Source organism: Aedes aegypti, chromosome 3 (genome assembly GCF_002204515.2).
Source record: "Aedes aegypti strain LVP_AGWG chromosome 3, AaegL5.0 Primary Assembly, whole genome shotgun sequence".
In the NCBI taxonomy this organism is placed as follows: Eukaryota; Metazoa; Arthropoda; class Insecta; order Diptera; family Culicidae; genus Aedes; species Aedes aegypti.
The window spans coordinates 88,468,783-88,491,943 of NC_035109.1; the positions used below are offsets into that span (position 1 = coordinate 88,468,783).

General features: G+C 35.8%; 1 protein-coding gene across 1 annotated transcript in view; it reads left to right on the forward strand.

Annotated features, from left to right (window-relative positions):
- Window positions 1-23,161, forward strand: part of LOC5566168 (titin) — a 676,879-nt gene that overhangs the window by 643,471 nt on the left and 10,247 nt on the right. The gene's annotated exons all lie outside the window — the stretch shown is intronic.

Below are 23,161 nucleotides of genomic sequence, written 5' to 3' on the forward strand. Positions count from 1 at the left end.
GCGATATTTATGATCGACAAATCGCCTTTGAAGAATTTTTTACAATTGCTCGTCAGCAGACCTTGCTCAGTTGGCAACAAAAATGGGATAAAGGGGAATTGGGCAGGTGGTTACATTCCATTCTCCCGCAGGTATCAAAGAAGTCGTGGTTTAAAGGGATGAACATGAGTCGCGACTTTATCAAAATAATGTGTCGGCTGATGTCCAACCACTACTCGTTAGGCTCGCATCTCTATCGAATAGGGCTCGCAGACAATAATCGATGTGGTTGTGGAGCTGGTTACCAAGACATCAACCATGTTGTCTGGTACTGCCCCGAATACGAAATTACCAGATCAAATCTATGTACATCTCTCAGGGCCCGAGGAAAACCAGACAAGGAAGACATTAGAGATGTGTTGGGTAGACTGGACTTTGACTACATGTTACTTGTTTACAAGTTTTTGAAGCAAATCGACGTTTTTGTTTGATAATATGCTTTTTGTTCCGCTTGTCCTCCTCGTATACCCCTTCCCGTTTTTTTGGATGTCCACCTTGTTTCCCTCGAAACCCGTTTGTTTGTACCGTTACAGGTTGTCGTTATGTCCACTCTGCGTTGACCAGCAGCAATAACGCCTCAACAACATGCTGCTGTTGAAGATCAACAAGTAAACCAAAATTCCCATCCCTTCCAAAAATGATTGTATTCCTTAACCTCGACCAAACCGCGAGTTTTACGGTTCCCCAAAACTAACTTAGTTCTATAAGAAACAAATATGATTTTGTAAATAAATCCTTTCAATCCGGCTCCGTAATGCCTAAGGGCGCTTGAGCCTGCTAAATAAATGATTAAGTAAAAAAAAAAAAGCCTAACATCAAGTTTACTTAAAACAGCACCTTTGGGTGCCGTTACCAAACGTCACTTTTACTAAGATGTCAACAAACGACCTTTTACCGAGATTTGCACAGCTGAGATCGGCATTCGGATTTAAGTGTGTATTTGATTCTAGTGTATAACTGTTTCTGTTCATATTTAGAAAAGATTAATTTTCTTTTCCTTCTTTCTGGAATTAAACCCCTATTGAGACAAAGACAGGTTCTCAAATAAGAGTTCTTCGTTTACTCATTAACTGAGAATTTGATTCGCCTATCATGATTGTTTTTTTTATATTGTGTGTAAGAAAAATATACTTGACCGATGAGATCCAATCAATTATCCTGAAAATTCCACAAACTACGTAACGCTCTAGGAGGAGGGGGGAATAGCGTTTAATTTTTCCATACAAAAAACGTTACGGAGGGGGATGGGGTGAGGTGGTCAAAAATTTCCGATTTTAGCGTTATGTAATAAATGGACGCTGCCAAACGATTGATACGAAATAGAGCTCTTTTGAACCATTTTTACAAATCAATATCACTTGCTGCTGGGTAAATATTGTCATATTTTCCACAATTATGATATAAAAAACAACATGCCAAAATAGTGACTCTTTGAATTGAAAATAGTCTTGCAGTTGTGTTAACTCAACTGTTATATCCTTGAAAATATCGTGGTCAACAGGAACAAACTGGCTTCATAAATAAGCAAAAATGCCACATTTGAGGAACAGAAAATCTATTCAAGATTCAAGAAACGCCATTCCCAAGTAAGTACTAACAGTTTGGACTAGACCAAAAGAATCATTGAGTCATTTTTTTTAACAGTACGAAACAGTCGATAAATTCAATATCTTTGGAAGTTTGTTCATTATGTCTCTGCAACGGAAATTTCATGGACATCTTACATAAAAAAGGGACACATGGTTTGAATTTGGAGATCCTTATTTGACTCAGCCTCCTGACTTAAGTTTATGGAGCTACTGTAAAAACAGAGGCAAAGCTTAAGGCAGACTCTTGAGTCGCTATCATCGCAAAATCCCCCAAAAAAGCTCCAAAAGGTAATGTAAAATGCATGCTGTATGGAGCTCATTTTGCTACGACCAATAAATGCAGCCACTTGATTGATGTTGCTTTCATGAAATAGCCCAAATTGCAAAAGTGCACCCTGTATTTGCTGATGTCCGCACGAATGGGAAGGTATCTTTTCGAGATATTGAAACCCTTGAAATAAAGTCATAAAAATCAACTGTAAATTGCAGTTACTCAACTCTACGGGGCAAGTGGGCACATGAAATTTAACTTTTTTATTTTCCCTCATAATACTTACCGTTGCCAATAATCACATAATTAACCATATTTCATGTTGAAAACATATATTATATGAATATGATATCAATCTTACTGCAGAAATTGTGAAAATTGTATTATTGTTGTTCTGCTTGTCAGAAAACCACTTTCACGGTGGAATTATTTTTATGATTTGATTTAACAGGAAATATATTCCACTATATTATTATTAAATTTTGAAATTCCAAGCTAAAACATCAAAATAACTTCAATACTATTAAAAAAAAGTCTGTGTAGTGTCACTTACTCCGGGTGCCTGGATGATATTCTTAATGAGGATTTTTTAGACTTTTTGGTAAGGCTTGGGTTTAAGCATATTCCATTTACTTTCGTAGGCCGTTGTAATGTTGATCCATACTTCTTTTAATCTTTAACGGTTGATTGGCAAAGAAAATTTTCAATCAATAATTAAGTACTCAACGAACTCTAAGCTGGGAAGCAGGCTATGTCCCAGCAGAGGTGTAATGCCAGACAGAAGAAGAATAAATTTAATGTATTCTAACCATGAAAAGAAACAGTGCTCGGTTAAATATACTTCCACAGTATGAATAAGTGAACAGTCGAACTTACAACATATCTAATCGAATAAGTGTCCTATAGCTCAATAAATCCTCAAAATCACATAGGACAGTTTTTTTTTTAGGGGCCCAGATAGCCGTAGCGGTAAACGCGCAGCTATTCAGCAAGACCAAGCTGAGGGTCGTGGGTTCGAATCCCACCGGTCGAGGATCTTTTCGGGTTGGAAATTTGCTCGACTTCCCAGGGCATAGAGTATCTTCGTGCCTGCCACACGATATACGCATGCAAAAATGGTCATTGGCATAGTAAGCTCTCAGTTAATAACTGTGGAAGTGCTCATAAGAACACTAAGCTGAGAAGCAGGCGTTGTCCCAGTGGGGACGTAACGCCAGAAAAGAAGAAGAAGAAGTTTTGTTTTTTACAAAGTGAAACTCAATAGATATGTATGTATATTTATTTCATGAACTTTTATATGAAAATAAAACTTTTATCCAACGAAGCTGTCTTTTGCAATGGTTACATTTAAAAATAATGTACTCTAAAGAACAAAAATTTTAAATAAAAAAAAAATGTTCGGGATCCCTCGGTAGATTTTTTTGGGGAACACGTCAAATGAAAGCTAAAAACCTATATTTTCGAATGGTGAAAGATTTAGCGATGCCTATTTTTTTGTGATAAACCTTTCCCATATACACGCCGTGTGCTAAAAATGGAAATAGAGCTTACGTCAATCTGCCAGATTACGGTAGTATACATAATCAAGTGAACCATCATATTTAACCAATTTGAAACAGAAGCATGGAACGAGCTCACCAGTTAACACTTCATCCTCGACTGCGCAACAAGATGCTGCCCATCAAAACACGAAAATGGAACAAAACTTCCAGTCCGGCGATACGAAAAACGTACCCGCTTGCTTGGGTTTTACGGAGTGAGATTTGAGATTTCAAAGATATAGAATCAAAATTTTATTACATTTTCCTGATTTCAGTATCCCTTACGTCAGTGCATGGATTCAACTGGGGACGTCACCTTACTTTTTCAAACGCTTCATAAGACGCATTATTGGAAAAACGACATTTTGAGTACGCTTAGCGTAATTTAGAACCATTTCGAAATTTATGACCTTACTTAGGCTCTCAAGTACAGAAATCTCGTCAATGTTTTATTCATCTGCGGTGATACAGCCGCATTAAGTAAATGATCCCCCTTACTTTCCCCAGTCTGGCCCATACTAAAAACAGCTTTTGTTCTTTTACCAATATCTATTTTGTAAAACAAGATTTTGTAAATATACCGTTCACCATACGATTTATGGAAACGTGAGAGAATATCGCATTATAGCAATAGTGATCCCGGCAAACTCGTCTTGCCATCAAAAAGGCTGTTGGAAAATGGTTTGCAATCTCCTACAAAAATGACAGTTTATTTTTTTAGGTTTTACGACTATTCTAGAGATTTTCCTAAACTTTTTCAACGTACGAACACGTCGGCGTTCTGGGCGAATACAGCAGAACACTATTCGATTGACTCGTTCTTTAGCTAACTCGTGACATACAAACACCAATAAATGGTTTCGTAGTTTAAATGAACGATATTGATTTTAATAAATGATTTTTAATTTCAGAATACTATAAGAAAGTTGTGTTTGTATCTTGGGTTTCAATTTATGGTCAATACTTGTGTTTTATTCGAATGTTAAGAAAAAATTGCCAGTTTATCTGAATTTATGAAAAAAAATCATCGGACCAAAATACTCCGAGGAATCGAAATTATAAGTTTTTGTTTATTTCCATGAATGTTAGATTGAGCAACAAATTTAGTTAATGAATTGTCGTTTTCAGTTTATTTGATGCAATCTTAAAGTTTTGTCCGACCTTTGTAAGAAGGCGTACCACTGTGCGTTGTCGTCTCCGGATGGCGCGAGGTTGACGACGGCAGTGGAGCAAGCAGCATCCACCAATATGAGTCCTCCACCATCCTCGCTTCGCCATCCGAACTCCACAGCAAGAAGCTGTGCGAGTGAGGACGCTTTCCACGACGCGTTTGTTTCGACTCGCATAAGCCCCCACCGAGCGCTAGTCGCGATCTCTTATCGTGCCCAGATTCATTTACATCATCATTACCTTCACCCCCGCGTCCACGAGCACCGCCGCCGCCATCAGACGAAGCGAGGACGAGAGTTTGGCTTGGTTCGACTCGCTGACTGTCCTCTGGTCCGAGTAGCACTGACTGCTGGAGGTTTAATACGCTTTTAAGACTGGACTGGTGGTATACTGCCCATAACTGAATATTTGTAACATTCGACAAAAGTAGGCATTGAGTAAATGGAACATTAAGTGTGCATTTTACGGCAGTATGGGAGGAAACTAAAGTTTCTAAAAATTACCAGGAACTCAAAAGTGCTTATTTGAGGTTGATATTTTGTACAACTGATATCGCATACTAGGTGAATAGCCAGAAAATAATTCTGATAGAAATTTTATTGCTATTACATTACGAGGCTCATTTATAATCTCAGTGTGACTGTTATGCGGTTATAATTACCAATGTGACAAAACAACTTGGTATTTTTCTCGAATTTTCTAGAACATTCTCACAGATTTCAGTAAGTTGATCGAAAGTATTTATCATTTGATGACTCTCCATGGTCTTAACTCCAATTTGTCAAAAATGTCGAATGTGACTGTTTTGCAGTTATGGGCAGTATAGGACTGGTCACAATTCATTACGCAACCATGATGATGATGTTGTCGCTTTCAAAATATGTTCATAAAACGTGAATGAACGAAACAAATTTTACGAAACCAAAGTCTCTATGAGAAACGTAGTACTGTCCTCACAATCGAAGAATAAGACATTTTTAAAGGATGTTTTGGTTGAATCAAGAGAATCACTAAAATCAAGAGGATCAAGAGAATCGACAGAATTAAGAGAATCAAGAGAAACAAGAAAAACAAGAGCATCAAGAGAATCAAGAGAATCAAGAGAATCAAGAGATTCAAGAGAATCAAGAGAATCAAGAGAATTAAGAGAATCAAGAGAATAAAGAGAATCAAGAGAATCAAGAGAATCAAGAGAATCAAGAGAATCAAGAGAATCAAGAGAATCAAGAGAATCAAGAGAATCAAGAGAATCAAGAGAATCAAGAGAATCAAGAGAATCAAGAGAATCAAGAGAATCAAGAGAATCAAGAGAATCAAGAGAATCAAGAGAATCAAGAGAATCAAGAGAATCAAGAGAATCAAGAGAATCAAGAGAATCAAGAAAATCAAGAAAATCAAGAAAATCAAGAGAATGAAGAGGATCAAGAGAATCAAGAGCATCAAGAGAAACAAGAGAAACAAGAGAATCAAGAGAATCAAGAGAATCAAGAGAATCAAAAGAATCAAGAAAATCAAGAGAATGAAGAGAATCAAGTATTCAAGAAATCAAGACTGGTTTTTATATTTGCGTATGATGCCCTTCAAATAATTCTAATTCAATATGAGAGAAAATTTGCAAATCTGGCGTGAGAATGTTCTATTTTGGTGAACATGAATTTCAATTATCATGGGTTCAGCATCCGGAGCACCCAAACTCGCTCGAGCTGTTCGTATTTTTGAACAGACAAGTGCTGATGTGTATGTTTCAAAACAAACGGATTCTAACTTGGAATTTCTAAGAAGGCGGGTTTCTAGCACATCCACACATTGGCGTAACTGAGGTAAGGTTAGGGAGAAGTCCTCTTCTGGGAACATTTTAGACCCTCCTCGACTACTCCTGCCTTTCACCGATATGCCAAGTGCTGCCAACGGATTTTCACCGTAAGCATCAAGCTGAGCTCTGAATTTTCACAAGCTTTTGTAAATTCGGTCTTTCATCCAGATTGCCCCGACAGGCCATCGGCACCATTTCGGGTGCAAGCTTGACGAAGGCTCGTTAATAATCGATTTCCATGAGATGGGTGTGTGTATGTGTGTTAACATAAGGGGAAGCTTTGCCCCGGAGAAAAAAATCCGCCTATCTCGTGGATGGCTCCTGCTGGTCGTAAAAGAAAATTCGAAAATATTTCCTCTTTCAATTGTATATTCGTTTGGCGAATGAACAGAAGAAAAAAAAATGGATCAAATGTAAAATCGATACTCCTTTCAAGTGCAAATAACGAATCCGTTTGTCATTCTCCCATGCCAGGGAAAAAACGGATAAATATTGGTTCTTCATTCAAAATGGTCCATTTGATTGTCCAACCCTCTTGATGGAGTCGGCCTGACTAATGATTGTGTCGAAAGGTTCTGGAAAACTTTTATAACAATCTCAGAAACATTGAAGTCAACCTACGTGCAATTTTATGATTAGGGGTACCTAAAATGCAGTAAGTAAAAAAGTATGTAAAGCAAGTAAAGTAAGTAGAGTAGGTAAAGTAAGTAAAGTAAATAAAGTGAGTAAGGTAAGTAAAGTAAGTAAATAAGAAGAAATAGGTAAAGTAAAGTAAACATTAGTAATGATATGTTTACATCTATTTTAGGGCGAAACATCTCGGAATCCAAAGATGGCCATCACAATGGCTGACTTGTGCCCTTACTCACGTTTTCCAATTCACTAAACTGGAGAAATAGTTAGCAAACGTTTCTGATCTTCAAATTTTAAGCTTTCTGCTAGTGCACAAAGCCAAAATAAAAAATTCACTGTTGTTGGATGCGTTGTTTGCGAGATTTGTGCCTTTGAAGTTTCAGTGCAATCTTAGAAACTGGTTCCAAACTGTTTCACCTTAAGTGGTGTAAGCATATTTGTCTATAAAATTGCTTCTTCATCTATTTTCTTTTAATGCTTAAAAATATTTCTCAATATTTTGTTGTTTCTTTCAAATTTTGAAGACAAAATGAATACATACTTAAAAATATGTTTGAATAACATCAAATAGGTCTTAAGATATACCGTTTTGAATGTTTGTTACACTCCTCAAAATGGGAACCCCGAGATCCGGACGACAGCAACTAATTTAATGCACTCGATTTGAAACAATTTACACTCTTTCGAACACTCACTGAACCGGGACAACGTGGACAACGTGGTCAGTTTTTCACAGGGTCGCGAAAGGGGGCGGCCCACTGGTACGCCTTTGGCAAGTCATCATCGCCGTTCACTATCTACGGATAGCATCTTTGGCTCGTGTCCGTTGCAGAATCGTCCACCATGGTTCCAACTGCTGAGCATTCCCGATCAGATTGAAGTATTAGAATTATAACAAACAGAGATGCGTATTCTTTCGAACAGATTCTATAACAGAATATGTCATAAATCAAACCAATTAGGTATTCTAATAACAAAAAAATGTACAAAAATTCAATGGCCTTGATATATTTTTACCCAAATTGAAACAAAAGTTGATATAATTATAACAAAGGTTGTTACTACTTCTTCTTCTTTTTCGAATTAACGTCCTCACTGGGACAGAGCCTGCTGCTCAGCTTAGTGTTCTTATGAGCACTTCCCCAGTTATTAACTGAGAGCTATATTTGCCAAAGTTGCCATTTTCGCATTCTTATTATCGTGTGGCAGGTCTATGCCCAAGGATGTCAAGGAAATTTACATTACAAAAAGATCCTGGACCGACCGGGAATCGAACCCAGACACCTTCAACATGGCTTTGCCTCGTAGCCGCGGACTCTAACCACTCGGCTAAAGAAGGTTGTTGCTAGTTTGATATAAAACTTTGATGTGAATTTATATATCGTGCATTCCTCATTATAATATCTACGCTTGGTTACCCAAAGGTTAACAAATTTTGATCTGATTAAGTTATTTTTCTATTATACCTTTCTGATCGGGTAGTGTGCCATGAGCAAGCTGAGCGTGTTTTATCGGGTAACACAATCGCTTTTCTAGCTCACCTGCTACTATGATGGTAACCGCACACAGGTGGGAATGAAACTAACTGGAATGGTTTCTAGTAGTGGATCAGCAATGGCAATGAGGACGACGGCAGGGGTTTTAAAACTATCCCCATCATAGTCTCCCCAGGGAGGTATGTCATCCTGTTCGGACGTTCGCATCGGAGCTTATGGTGGTCGTATGGGAAGACTGCTGCTCTACTAGATCTGTAGATAGTATCATCATTGTGTGGTTCAAACTATGATTTAGAAATGGCTAAATCAGCTATACATGGCTTACACGTGGTGTTTGCCATTTTGTGAATATTTTTCAAAGAAATTCCATAGTTTACGGTAACTCAAAAGCTAGAACCATAAACATGTAATTGATAGATTCAATTCAACATTTTTCAGAGATTCAGTGTTTGTTAAAATAAAAGTAGGCTAATTGATTTTAAAAATTAAAAATCAACACATATCATAAATTTCGTATATTTGTCTAAATCTCTCAAGAAAAATCTCGAGAAATTTCATCAAAAATCTCTCAAGGAATATTTCAAAAATCTATTGAGAAATCACTCAAACAATATGATGAAATCTTATACAATTTCAAGAAATGTTAAGAAAACTTGGGAATTCTGCAGAAAACTTGAATGATCATAACTCGTGATCAGAATTAAAAAAAAAAAAAAACAAACATTAATCAGAAAAGTTGAGAACAGGAAAAAATAAAAAAAAGTATTAGGGAACGAAAACTTGGAGGAACTAAATCAGTAAGAAAAGACAACAGTTCAGAAACAAAAAAAATATATATCATAAATTTGCAAGAAATTCAGATCTGGAAGAAATCGGAAATGTTATTGTGAAAAATGTAGCAAAGAGTTGCTAAAAAATATCGGAAGAAAAAAAAACACAATCAATAGTAAACACTGTTGGAGAACAGAAACGAACAGATCTAAAAAAAGTGCAGAGAGAAATAGAAAATATTGTGGTTCTTTTGAAAATTTTCCGTTTTGCGGTAACCGTCAAGTTCCACCGCAGCTGTCAATGTTCTACCGCAGGTTTGAAAATTATTGTATCATTGAACGAAACCATCTGATCAAAGCGTGCTAGAAGAGTCCCATGCTTTGAAAAACAGCAGAAAACAACAGTCATTAACGTGGTTTCTAAGGTACCATCGCAGCAGATTGATGAAGCTTTGTGAAAATCAGTTATGTGGCAGCTTTTTTTAGCTTTCAGCTCAAACGTAGAACGGAAAGTTATCTCAAAAATTGCAATATAATAAGAGAAGAAACATAACCTAAAACGTAGAGGAAAATAAAAAAAAGTTAGCAAATGAGACAGAAATGAAACAAATCATGAAAGTATAGATAACACACGAAATTTAAAAAATGAGATTGAAAATAATGAGACAAGCAGAAAAACATAAGGATTGAAGTCGGCTGAAAGATTAAGAATGAAACCAGTATAAATATATGAAAACAAAAATAACGTAGAATACATGGAATTGAATAAATTAGATAACAGAAAGAAACATGATCATACGACTTATGCCCTTATTCTAGCACACGCTTGAAATATGAAAAATTCAGGTTTAGTAATTGACTACTTCAGAAGTTTGATTTAAACATTCAGAAAATTTCAAGAGTTCAAATGTTTAGAAGTTGATTTGTTCTCTACTTTTAACGTTCAGAAGATCAGATCTACAGAAAAAGGAAAATTCAAAAGGCAGAATCTATGAATCTATGAATCTATGAATCTATGAATCTATGAATCTATGAATCTATGAATCTATGAATCTATGAATCTATGAATCTATGAATCTATGAATCTATGAATCTATGAATCTATGAATCTATGAATCTATGAATCTATGAATCTATGAATCTATGAATCTATGAATCTATGAATCTATGAATCTATGAATCTATGAATCTATGAATCTATGAATCTATGAATCTATGAATCTATGAATCTATGAATCTATGAATCTATGAATCTATGAATCTATGAATCTATGAATCTATGAATCTATGAATCTATGAATCTATGAATCTATGAATCTATGAATCTATGAATCTATGAATCTATGAATCTATGAATCTATGAATCTATGAATCTATGAATCTATGAATCTATGAATCTATGAATCTATGAATCTATGAATCTATGAATCTATGAATCTATGAATCTATGAATCTATGAATCTATGAATCTATAAATCTATGAATCTATGAATCTATGAATCTATGAATCTATGAATCTATGAATATCTGCATCTATACATATCTGAATCACCGATCACTTAATCTCTGAATCTTTTAGATTCCAAATCTCTGAATCTCCAAATCACTGATTCTTTGAATCTCTGAATCTCTGAATCTCTGAATCTCTGCATCTATGAATCTCTAAATCTCTGAATCTCAGAATCTCCTATTCTCAAAATCTCTGAATTTAGTAATCTCTAAATCTCTGAATCTTTGAGTCTCCAAAACTCGGAATCTTTGAATCTCTGAATCTTCGAATCTATAAATATCTCTAAATTTCTAAATCACCGAATATCTGAATCTCTGAATCTTAGAATATCTGAATCTCTGAATCAATGGATCTCTGAGTCTCTGAATATCTGAATCTATGAATCAATGAAGACGTGATCAATTATTCTTGAACTGTTATGGCCACGTCCTAGCAAATAATATGGAAGGAAAATTCTGACGCAATATTGTAACGTAAGTTTTTGATAATTCAATAATAGATTGCAATAAATCCCACCGTTCCTTCTCCAAATCCCCCCACCAATTCGCAACAGATTAACACATCATAACCTCATTAGAGCATCAAATGAAAATTTGACAGAATCACAGCCCTCTTGGAACACGCTGAAGTCGGTCGAGCGACACGGATGGCGCGGTGATGGTGCAAATCTTCCTACGACCTTCTGTTCACTGTGGCGCTGTGTGGTGCAAGAATTGGCACAATAAACCCTTATAATACGAGCGGCTATAAATACGGGCGTCATAATATTATTACTCCGATCGTTAAGTTTTATTCGCCATCGTCGACAAGAGAGCCTTTTCGGAGGAGCGAACCATGCCATGCCTTGCCATGAAGATAATCAACCGAGAGTGTCGTTTCCCTGGTCTTGACGGGTGGAACGTCTTGTTTTCTGTTGTTGTATTGCTGTTGTTACACCATGAAGTGAAGGCCTCTGAACCACACTATCCAACTGTTCGCCAATGTGGGACGAAGGAAATCGGTTGCTTATGCGAACATCATAAACTCCTCGTTTCCTTCGGTCTCTAGTGCGCTGTCCTCAGAGTGGATGTCTGCTCTGCTTACGCCTCGTCATCTTCAAATACGCACACTATGTAAGGTGGATAGAGCCACGCATTGTGTCGTAAAAAGAAGCGAAGTGTCTCATTCCTCCGTTTAACCCTTTGTCTGTGTTCAGGGATGAATATGAACCAAGAGCAATAGAGCCCTAAGCCCTATTTTTGTACCAAACGTTTGAGTTTACATCAGAAATTCACGTTTACTCAATTTTCTAATGATGTTTATTGATTATTATTTACACCCCTAGATTTTAACTGAGATTTTTGGTAAATTAAGTTCTCATGTACCTTTCGTAATGTCAGATAGAAACAACCCCAGTGTTAGAAAGCAAAACCCCAGTGGTTTTTGTCAGCGAACTGAACGTCAAACATGATCTCAAAAGTGTCAAGGTTGGAACTCAATAGATTTCTAAAGCTCTGTAGCAATTTTAGTACCAAACTCTTAAGTTTGGGCCAGAATCACATGTTCACTAAATTTTTAAATGATTTTCGTTGGTTTAAGTCCAAAAACATTTTTTTCGGTTTTTGAGATTTTGTCGCACCCCTTGGCTTAAACTCAAATGTTGGGTATATTTTGTTTCCCGTGTCCCTTCCGAAATGTCAGATAAGAACAACCCCAGTGTTAAAACTAAAAGCCTTGTGGCATTTTTAAATATATTATAGCCGTTATTTAAGCTGGAAAATTGCTAAAATAGTTGCAAGAACATATTCTTTCGTATTATTAAATAAAAACATAGAATTCATTATACATTTAAGGACCTAATTTGGGGTCAATACAACCCCAAGGTACAGACAAAGTAACTCTTTTATTAGCACAGATAGAAGGTTAGGGACAGTGACGACGACGAGTGACGGTGTCCTATATTGTATTATATCTGAAGACAACCACCGACAATGACGCACAACGCTCAAGACATTCATAAACTTTGTACCGGAGTGTGGCAGCTTTTTGTCGCTGCGACCGAGCAGGTTATGAATACATAAATTCAACAAGTTTCAATTGCCTGTAGCCGAGGTCCTCAACGCCATGGTTTATGCTGCAGACTCAGACAGTCTTCTATCGGAAGAAGCTAGAAGCGATAGGGGAAGAAGCCAGACAGGAACGGAATAAAGGATATAATAATGATTTCCTTGCCAATGGATTTGCCAAAAGGGAACATGTGTGCCTTTGCATACACAATCGACACTCAAACGTGTGTGTTTGCCAATTCATGTTGGGGTGTCTTGTTCACTTGTAATTGAGTCTTCCGACGGTGACAAGTAATTTAATTGGGTTTGCAAATTTCTGTACCTATTATCAATTTATATCTTCATTTGCTAACCCTATTGAGTTCTAGCTCTCTGAATTTCTCTATTCGTCATACGAATTCTTTTTTCTTATTAGTCTTACTTTTCCAAGTCATTTTTTTCTGATTATTCAGTTTCCTGCTTTATCAGTTGAGTGAATTTTTGAAATTATGTTTGTAGTTATTTAATCATTTTTTATTTTATTTTATTTTTGGAAAACCAGAAAATTATAGATTCATAGATTCATAGATTCATAAATTCATAAATTCATAGATTCATAAATTCATAAATTCATGGATTCATAAATTCATAGATTCATAGATTCATAGATTCATAGATTCATAGATTCATAGATTCATAGATTCATAGATTCATAGATTCATAGATTCATAGATTCATAGATTCATAGATTCATAGATTCATAGATTCATAGATTCATAGATTCATAGATTCATAGATTCATAGATTCATAGATTCATAGATTCATAGATTCATAGATTCATAGATTCATAGATTCATAGATTCATAGATTCATAGATTCATAGATTCATAGATTCATAGATTCATAGATTCATAGATTCATAGATTCATAGATTCATAGATTCATAGATTCATAGATTCATAAATTCATAAATTCATAGATTCATAAATTCATAGATTCATAGATTCATAGATTCATAGATTCATAGATTCATAGATTCATAGATTCATAGATTCATAGATTCATAGATTCATAGATTCATAGATTTCATAGATTCATAGATTCATAGATTCATAGATTCATAGATTCATAGATTCATAGATTCATAGATTCATAGATTCATAGATTCATAGATTCTTAGATTCATAGATTCATAGATTCATAGATTCATAGATTCATAGATTCATAGATTCATAGATTCATAGATTCATAGATTCTTAGATTCATAGATTCATAGATTCACAGATTCATAGATTCATAGATTCATAGATTCATAGATTCATAGATTCATAGATTCATAGATTCATAGATTCATAGATTCATAGATTCATAGATTCACCCTATGGATTTTAAGCGCATTGCGTTCTGATTTCATGATATCATCGATTTTCACGAGAACTTAATTGAAAAATTATTATCCGATTGTATTCATCAGCAAGCGCGTGATTCGTGATTCTGGCGGCGCTTATATGCCCATTTCCGGCCCAATTGAGATAATCTCATCTCATCGCACGCAGCGGATTTGCCGAAAGCATAATAATCGGGTATGGGGCCAATCGGGACTCACTCGCATCAAGCAAAGGCGGTAATTTCGCTTGTTTGGATTGGTTCAGATTAGATTGGGATCTGGTTTCGGGGGGATGGCCGTTTGGTGATGGCGTGTCATTATCCGTATAGGTATACAGGTTTATTTAGATGCAGCAGCTGGTGTGATTATTGCTTCCGGATGTTTGACGGTTGAAGTCAGTTTGCAGCGGAAACAAGATTGTATTTATCGAAATAGATGAACATTGGCTTGCTCTTTATTAATGTCTGATGAGAATTTGTTTGGTAACATTCAAACACAACACCTAATTATAAACCGAATAAAGGTCAGTTTGTTGGTCTTCGCAACTTTCTAGCTTTTGTCATGGTTCAATCACTGGGAGAAGTTCATACATTGCTTTTTAATTCCATTATAAAACTAAAATTGTTATCTCGAGGTTCATTCGGAATGCATAGAGATGAACTTTTCGAATGAACCTCTTTGTTTCGCTTATTGGCTTATCCACCGGTGAAATGAATTCACTAGTTCCAAGAGTTTTGACACTTGAACCGGGCTGGAACACGTGGGAGCATTCAGAAGCGCTCAATTGTCAAAATTATTGGAGAGAGTGAATTCAGTTCACCGTTCTAAAATCCAACAAGCAAAGCAAAGGAGTTCATTCGAAATGAATGAGAATGAACTTATTGCCAGGAAAATGTGAATTTTACAAAGGGAATTTACTTTTTTCCGACGACAAATTCATGCGAATTAATTCTCCTACTTCAGCCACCGGTGAACTTAATTCACTCGGTCCAAGCATTTTGACACTTGATTCTTGATCCTAGTGAACTCAATTCACCGATGATAAGTCTATTCATAAAGGCTAGCGGAAAAGATTCATCTAAAATGAATGAAAATGAAGTTATCGTTTAGAATAAAGTTGGTTTCAGGACGCAGCTTCCTTTTTTCAAAAATAAGTTTATCCTCGAATCGTCTGAAACTTTGCAGTAAGAATCGCTTCAGTACAACGCATATTGTGGCCAAATATAGCTCTGTAAAAAATCGTTGGTAGTTCAACTGTAGTTCCTTGTTGGTGATATATTGGCTTTTCAGTCTTGACAAAATTAAAAACTGTTATTTTGGACAAATAAAATATCAGTTTTTAATTTTGTCAAGATTGAAAAGCCAATATATCACCAGCTTTCAAAAAACCCCACTGCCGAAGTGAATCAAAAGTGCCCAGAATAGGATCCGGCTCCCTATTAGCGAGAAACTTTCTTATTACCGCTAATAAATCTCAAACGAAAATCTGTTCAACACCTCTCAATATGTCACCGAGAGAACTTTCTCCTCCCAGTGCATTGAAACCGGGCGCTATTTAGCGTTAAACTTTGATTAGACGCGTTCTCTTCGTATCCATCACGCCGAAACTAGACGACAGTCAACTCTCCCATAGCTCGATATCTTATCAATAACTTCGAATCAACTGAAATCACTTTCCCATCACTTTCGCCGTTCGAATTCTTGCTTCAGAAATGTCGTAATACGGAGAATCGACTGTAGGTACTGCTTACTGCGATCACCGCTCGATGTTGGCGAAAATGCTGTGCGAGAAGTTGACAAGATTGCATGTAATTTATTTCGCCACCTTAATCACTTCCCCTCGAATGCCACTTATTTTCCCTGCAGCTTCGCACCCATTTGACTCGCAACTCCTCAGCAGTATACCGTAAAATGGGATGAAGTTGATCACTAAACCATTTCGAAACTAGTACTGATAAGATGTATATAGAACTACATAAATGAATTTTTTTACAAAGTATACGACGAAATCAATTTTTAAAATTCAAAAATTGCTGATTTTTGAAATTCATAAATTGCTGTTTGCTGAGTGAAATCGAACAACTGATTAAACCTACTGCAATAGGTTTCTTCGGATACAAATTTGTATTGACTCAATCAATTTCAAGCCAATGAATCGGTAAATTTTAAGATTAAATTTTGTTGTGTCCTAAAATTTGTAATTTATTCTTGTTTTTCTTTAATAATACGAAAGTGCATGTTCTTGCAACTACTTTAGCCATTCAGTGTTGGTTCACTTTCATCCACTTACAGCTTAGTCGAGATGGTGTGATTCTGGCTGGCGAACCAAACGCTTAAATTGAGGAAACTTCCTTCGAAAGCGGCAACGTTTAACGAAAACAGCGGTTTTTTCTCTGAAAATGAACTTTTAATCTCGATAACAATTTGAAACTGGGTTCAAGAAGCATATCTGGAATGCATAGAACACTTTTTTGCATAGTGACATTATATTTAAATTTAAAAAAAGGAACGTTACAACGGTACATCGAACATATCCAATAATTTATTTTTTCATGGTAAAACCATTTAAAATAAATCTCCAAATTTTGGAAATCAAGAGTGGATATAGGAAAATGTGACGTCATTTGATGCTTGATAATTTTAAAGGAAATGTAGCTCTCTTGGAAATCTATAACGTTAGTACAGGAGAGTGTGAACTTCTTCCCACTGATCAACTACACCCCGAATTACGGTAACAAATTTTGGCTCTTCAGTCTGTCGAGTTGGTTAGTTATGCTAAGGATACAGAGCAACCCCGGTCCTTGACTTCGCAACGCAATCCACCAACAAGCTAGGAGAGAAGATAAATTAATTAATTCACTGGATGTGATTATGATCTTTGCCGGTCGGGGTGTGCTCGTTGGGAGATCGAAGGCGGCGCTGGATGGTTTCCACGTGGCATCATATTTTCCGTTTTGCTACTGAACTGATGAAGAGCGGAAGAATGCTACAGATGTTAGATAAGCCAATAAGGCCTACTACGAGGTTCGCTGTCCTTGATGACGTCAGCAAGTTGTTTTTACTGATTTTCATAAGAAATTCATTTGGGAAGAGGGGTTGTGGATGATAACGGTAGAGCTTTGAGTGAGCAAATTTTGAACTAAAAACAGAAGCACAGAAGCCTTCAATTAGGTTGAATCATTTATCTGTATTTTTCATCGATCCTCAACCTTGTTTGACATTTTAAAAAACATATCCAGTGTTGTTCAGTGTTGTGAAAAATTCAATGTCTCATAACTCACGCCTGAGATTTGTCATTATAGTAATCCTTTCTAACGTAAACAACAACATTCGGGTTTTGCGACTGAATAATTTTTTACGGTTTGAGTTGGTTGAGTGATTTTGCATCAAAATCTCAAGCGTTAGATTTGCGAAGCAGATCTCTAATAAGTTTTCTATCACGGTATTCGACACGTTTTTGTTGAAATTTGACTCATTTTGCCTTCAGCATTTACAAGCGATCAAACGAACGTACAAAAGAAAAATGTCAATTAAAGGCAGCTGACCACGATGGTGTCACTTGAAAACGGTACGGTTTTGTTTATTTCCATAATTTTTCGTTATAAGAGCTGCTTTCATTGTATGTGTGTTACATTCGACTTAACAAACAATATTGAACCATTCTTATTGTTTGTGTTCGGATATTTCTGAAATCTTTGCAAAATTTTTGATTTATGAACACCAAGATGAGCCAGCCTAATGCTGCAAATCTCGTTAATAAAGATAATAACTTGGATAATAATAATAATAATGATTTATGAAAATGCCATCGTATCAGACGTCATTCATTCCACAGTTTTTGTGTTCATCCATCCTACCGCTCGTGCAGTGCTTGGATTTTGATCCGAAGTAAGCTGATCGAACCATATTCGGAGAATGTAACAGTTCGCGAACCATAACAGTTAGTGGCACATCGCATTTGGAGAGCCCTATGAATGTAAACATTCAGTAGCAACTCTTACAGACTGCAACAGTATCGAGCCTTTCGGGTGATTTATGTTTTGCATAAATAACTTTAATATTTTCTGATAATGCAGCCTTTAACAAACCTTATAATCTATTGGACCATTGAACACCTTTTTGGTTGCAAACATAGCATTTTTTATTTTTGAAGAAATTTTTTAATAGGAGGGGATTTTTTTTTATTATCATACAAATTGGGCCGAAGGGTCTCAGATTTTCATGAAACTTTTTCCACAGGTAGGGCTCATGGATATATGAATAAAAAAAATGAGAAAAAATCAGGGTCGCCTATTTTTCCGGAAAACTCAGGTGGAAATTTTTTGTTTTCCCTTGACACTACTTACTTTGAAAAATCATAACTCAAGAACGAAGCATCGTAGAAACAAAGTTTTTATATGAAAATTTAAGCAAATTTTCTCAAAAATCCAAAAAAAAATATGAACTGGAAAAAGTTCTCCACAAAATTTTCCACCGTTGGGAAAATTCGTAAAGAAAAGCCGGAAAAACTATGCCCGAACTCGTGGAAAATTTTCAAAAAAATATTTTCGAGAAGGTAATTTTATAAGCTTTAATCACTGAAATTTTTGGAATGTACTTTTTTTTCGTTTTTGAGTTATGGCCAATTTTGTGAAAAATGTCCAGATGTGCCATATAAAAATTTTCCACGAGTTCGGGCATAGTTTTTCCGGCTTTTCTTTACAAATTTTCCCAACGGTGGAAAATTTTGTGGAGAACTTTTTCCAGTTCATATTTTTTTTGGATTTTTGAGAAAATTTGCTTAAATTTTCATATAAAAACTTTGTTTCTACGATGCTTCGTTCTTGAGTTATGATTTTTCAAAGTAAGTAGTGTCAAGGGAAAACAAAAAATTTCCACCTGAGTTTTCCGGAAAAATAGGCGACCCTGAATTTTTCTCAAATTTTTTTTATTCATATATCCATGAGCCCTGCCTGTGGAAAAAGTTTCATGAAAATCTGAGACCCTTCGGCCCAAACCCGTACGGTAATAAAAAAAATCCCCAGGAAGGACAACACCAAACTTAGTTTTAAAGAAAACTAAAGAGACACTAAGACAATTTTCTGTGAAATAAAATGCAGATTAATCTGCAGCAAACTTCCCTGAGAAATCTTTAAGAATGTTTTACAAATTGAATCCTGTTTCATTGCTTTGGGAAATCTTGTGGAATATTAGGAGGAATCCTCAATTAACACCTGGATGAACCATTAAATGCGTTTTCGCAGGAAGTCCAGCATAATATGTGTTCTGGACTGCCGCACTAGTGGACTGTATAATAAAAAAAAACGAATGCAAGTCCAGAGCCACTTTATCAGGTCATAGACCTGGTCACTGCACCTCGGACACCGAATAGAAAATCACTCGTTCTGCGGATGAAAAAAGGGACTGTATTCGACCGGGTTTCGTGGTACACTAACTTATATTTTGAATTCATTTAGTTATCAAGCTACCTATCGTCTAATTCGATCCACGATCGTATGTGATCGGGTGGATTAACGTGAGAGGAGAGCAAAGACTGTTCTACATAATAGCGCAAGTTGGGGTTCCATAGATGGTTTGTTCGCAAACAATATGTGATGCGATTTTTTCAAACAATCATTGAAAAAATTCCAAAAGATTTTCTGAAAGATTTGTTGAAGGAATCTGAAGAGAAACTTCAAAAGTACCTATAATGCAAAGTTGGAAAAACTGTTGATGAACTCTACAAAGAACTTTTATGAAGAATCATTACTTAGTGATCTGGGAGACAATTTCAGTGAGATTCCTAGAACTTATTGAAGAAAACCTCAATAATTGCAGAACATAATAAACAAGTTACCAATGAAAAACTGGAAGATATTTTAAACTAAAAATTGGAATGTATGTGTAATAAGCAGGTGGAGAAATGATCATAATAATTTCAAAGAAACTAGATATGGATTTTTTGAGAAATTGTCTGGTTCGATAAGAAATCCTTCAGGGAAAATCTTATGAATAATAACTACTAATCCTGGGAATGATTTTCGTGGGAGTCCCAGGAGCAGCTTAATCAAAACTGGTAAGATTTCTGGAAGAAAGCACTGAAAAAGTATGGAGATAATTGATGAAGAAATCCTATTGGGAATTTTCAGAGCAATCTCTTAAAAGCACATGGTTTAATACATTCATTGGAAGAATTCTTGAAGGGTTTTTTTTATTGGATTAGACAAACAATGAATAATTTCCGTACTGAAAATAAAATTTGATAATATCGCTGATGAGCAACGATATTCTACAAAATGACAAACAAATGAAATCAATACAAATCTATATGCACTCTGTCTCGAAAAACACCCAGAATTCGGGTTTCAAATTGGGTAATATTTCCATATGCATTTTGATGAGTCTGGAAAGCGTGTGCAAGTTTCTTTGAGGAAAACAAAAACAAACTGTGTATGACGAGCGTATGCTAGTCTACGTGTGTTCAAATGTCACTAAGCTCTCTTGGCTTATAAGCATAGGAAGAGAACGATGAATGAGAATGAACGTATTTTTGAGGAAAAATAGAATAGCCTAAAGGAAGATGTTCAAGTATGATATGAATGACAACTCATTGTTAAGATAAAGTAGTCACGTTCACTAGTAGTTATGAAGGAGTGTCATATATGAACAGAGTAAGAATTCGAGGTACTCGAACAGATACCAAAAATTTGAAAGACATATACTCCAAAGGAGAAAAGATCGGACGGCAATTGGCCAAAGAGGAAAATATCCGAAGCAAAAGGTCAAATCTCATTTTCTCATGAAGGAGACATTCCCATTGAGCAAATGATTTTGGTCGTTTGTCTCTCAACCATTTTCCTTTTCTACGTATTTCCTTTCGACTTTTTGTCTCTATACCATTTATGTTAAGCTTACTTATGAAAGTTTTGATTAAACTTCTGGAAACGAAGTTGTTTGAAGATGTTGGTACATATTTTGACTCTTCAAATCGTTTTTAGCCAAATTTCATAATAATGTTTGGCGAAGTTTAATTGGTTTAGAGACAGAAGGTCAAAGACAAAACGTTGAAATGGTAAAAGGTCCAAAGACAAGCGGTCCAATTGATAAAAGGTCAAAAATTGTATGCCCGATGGATATTTCAACTTTTTTTTCGAACTTTTGTCCCTTCTTTTTTCCTCTTTGACCCTTTGTCCTTTTGACCTTTCAATTATCTGTCTTTCCAACGTTTTGTCATAGATTCATAAAAAATCCGTCCTATTTTATGAAAAAGAAACTTCAGCTTCAGCTAGCTTTGAAGACATTTCTGATGACAAATCATATAAAAAAAATTCTCAGGCTACAGTCTTTTTTTTTCGTATTCGGATATTCATTCTTCGGAACAATACATTAATGGAAGTATGCTGGTCGAAAATATAATATGTATACAGAGACAAAAGATCGATACGACAAAAGTTTGATAGGACAGAACATTTGAAAGGACGAAATATTGAATATATATACAATAGGTGAAAAAGACAATACCCAATCAATTTTTGCCGATCTCGTCAAAAGCTGTGTTACTGTAGGATCAATTTGAGAGGAATTCTTGGACAATTTGGACAAGCAGAACCGGTGCGGGAAATTCTCACAATTTTCTACAGAATACTTGAAAAACTACTGGTGAGATTTCTAGAATAGTTTGCCACAAGAAAAAAAAAGTTCAAAACAATAAAATAAATGCACAAGAAAAATATAAAAATAAAGTTTGTAAAACCCACAACCTTTTTTAGCTTAAGATTGAACAAGGCCTTTAGGATTAAAGGGAAACATCAATGACATTGAGCAAAATAATAAAGTTTCGCTGTTGGCAACATAAAGATTTATTTATAGAACTCAAATTCCTTAATACCCCATTCATGATTTCCTTTAAAAATCACACACTTAATTATTATCTCAGAAATCTTTCATAGGATCGTCATCATTGTTATTGGCTTTTGATATACACGCTGGGAGAATGGTAGGACTGTATTTTGTTCTATTATTCACATACTAGAAGTTACTCGAAATTTAAGTTGACCTTTTTTCATCCCTCAACACCCCATTTCACGATATTATAGAAAAAATGTACTTAATATGAATGACAAAATTGAACTGTTTTTTATCTAATCTTTTATTTATAAGGCTCGTGCGTTGTTAGGCATTACGGAGCCAAATCTTTTAAATCATATTACAATTTCAAGTTTACTTTTCAACTATTGTGTTAGTTTTGGAGGACTGTGTGAAACAGAAATCGAACTGTTTGAGACCGATTCAGAAGCCGAGTTTCTCAATTTGAAAAATTTTCAATCGAAATCTAATCGAGGGACGCCAGGATGTGTGCGCCCTGTCAAGTAGACAAAAGAAGAATTATGCGATGCACTCAACCCGGGAATCGCTGACTTCCAAATGAATTCCCTTTTTCCGTTATCCCTTTTTCATGCTTCATCCGCCTCGGCGATAACTGACATGGAATGTAAATAAACCTGTCATGTATAAATCATTTAACGCTTCGTGTCGATTGATTTTCCACCTTCTTGCTCTGCTGGCGCTTGATGTTGCCCTCCAGCGTGTTGAACCGAGATTTATGATCCCGGGGCAGGTAATCCATCAAAACGCTAAGTAGCGTCCGATTGGGGAGCTGTATCATTGTTGCGATTGTTTGAACAAAGCCGGGATCATCATCACCTGGTCGAAACGGAGCCGACTCACTCTGTTCATTCTCTCGCGCAAGTGGGATTATCAACTTTTTCCTCCAAGTGGTGCTGCAGATTTTAAATATGCATTTGAAAACTAATAAATACAACCTTCGCGCGCCAAAACAAATAAGAACAGAACGGCAGCCAGAAGCTCTGGGAGACTGGGCCAGATGAGTTTTGCGGACCGAGGAGAAAGCAAATTTACTCCCAGGATGAAAAGCTAC